This window comes from Azolla caroliniana, unplaced genomic scaffold, assembly GCF_043228905.1.
Source record: "Azolla caroliniana isolate FFs.n. ecotype wild unplaced genomic scaffold, voAzoCaro1.0.p SCAF_11, whole genome shotgun sequence".
NCBI lineage: Eukaryota > Viridiplantae > Streptophyta > Polypodiopsida > Salviniales > Salviniaceae > Azolla > Azolla caroliniana.
The window spans coordinates 4,006,919-4,008,811 of NW_028230446.1; the positions used below are offsets into that span (position 1 = coordinate 4,006,919).

General features: G+C 44.0%; 1 long non-coding RNA gene across 1 annotated transcript; it reads right to left on the reverse strand.

The window, feature by feature from the left end:
* Positions 1-331: 331 nt before the first annotated feature.
* On the reverse strand, positions 332-1,033 carry LOC147857616 (uncharacterized). The gene is made up of 2 exons (XR_015530521.1): positions 837-1,033; positions 332-709 (listed from the first exon to the last, which is right to left on the reverse strand). It is a non-coding gene; the product is annotated as an uncharacterized LOC147857616 (long non-coding RNA).
* Between the last annotated feature and the right edge of the window lie 860 nt (positions 1,034-1,893).

Genomic DNA, 1,893 nt, shown 5'->3' on the forward strand with positions numbered 1-1,893 from the left:
AATTAGGGTTTGCCTTACGGCTTTGCAAGGAGTGCGGGTCGGTATACCGCTCGAATACGGAGCGTGTCCACTCTTGATAGCAATGGGCTCCCCCGAACCCATTACTATCGTAGATGTAACCAGGACTTCCCGAGAGGTCACCCATCCCAGTACTGTTCTAGCTCAAGCACGCTTAACTTGCAATGCTTGAAGCAATAGCTCTATCATTCACTTATAAGGAAGCCTTTAGAACGGCTGCAATGCAAACAAGAGATAAAGCACAATTAATAAACGACAACAGTTAGAGCACAAGCAAGCACCATATTAGAGAGATAGACCTAGATATGGAGTCTGAAGATGATAGTGAAAAGGTAATAGATAGTTTTGAGAAAGCACAATATGACAAATTTCAGTTTACATCTCATCACAATAACCTTAACTTGAGAACAAACCCTAACTCTACCTCTAACTCTAACCCTAACCCTAACTCGAAAAAAAACCCTAACCCTAACTCAAGAACAAACCCTAACCCCAACCCTAACTCTAGAATAAACCCTAACCCTAACCCTAACTCGAGAATAAACCCTAACCCTAATTTCAAAACAAACCCTAACCCTAACTTGAGAACCAACCCCAACCCTAACCCTTGGCCTCGAACAACAAACCTGAATCCTCCTCCACCACAAACTAAGCGTGGATCATCCAACCACCACAACCATCCTCAATTCATCTGCAACATAAATAATAATGAAGTTAGCATGAACCCTTATCCTAACAACCTCAATCATAGAAACCCAAAAGTATTATTCTATAGACCCAATGGCCTTTCGAGAGGCCCGGACACAAACTCAACCCACCTCCACCATAACACAAGGATAACACCAACATTCCCGAACTCCAACTTCACCACATATGTTTCCCCTTATACAGGTCCATTGCATCATCCACCACAGGATCTCCATCATTGACCATCAAAACTTTTTGGTGGTGGCGGCGGCAACGGCTACGGCAACGGCGGCGGTGGCGACATCAACCACCATACGCTAGCTTGGCCACACAATGTCAGGAGTAGTACTAAAGCAGAGATGGAATTAGTACTAAGAAGAGCAGTACTATTAGTACTAAGAGGATGGGATGCGTAAGATTCCCGAGAGAGGAAGTGAGAAGAGGAGAGAGAGAGAGAAAGATGATGACAACAACTAATATAATATGTGAAAAGATAAGTACAAGCGGCTAAGAGGCTTAAGACTGGCGTTGAACCAATTTGGTTCAAAACAATGCCTTGTGCCTCCTTTTATAGTGTTTTTAGGAATAATCCTGAAGCTTCTAGAATGTTCCAGAGAGATCTGGAATATACATCAATTTTCTATGATAAAGCATAAATGAAAATAATATCCTACAAATTACAATTCATAGTCTAATGGTAAGAGCTCGACCCATGTAGCATAAGGTCATGGGTTCGAGTCTTGCCATATCATGACACTATTTCCCCCTTAAAGACGACGAGTGGAATGAGTCGGCGCTGATTGCGGACCGGGTTTGTCCCGGATACTTTCGGTGGAAATCAACAAGAAGATCTTGTACGGGTTCCCAAGTACGTTCGCTCGGACTATAACCGAGCCAATCGACCAAGTAATAAAGTTTGTTGCGAACAAGTTTGGAATCGAGGATGGCAGCAACTTCATACTCAGGGCCGGCGTCCAACTCTAGTGGGGGCGGCGGTGGTGTCACACGACTGGGAATGGTGTTTGCTTTATAAGGTTCAAGAAGAGAACAATGGAAAACCGGATGTATCTGAAGCTGCGGAGGGAGATCAAGGCGGAATGTGACATCATTAATCTTACCCGTAATACGGAAGGGACCGAGTCATTGATAATCCAACTTGTCGCACGGTCGAGTAGTCTTGATGTGACG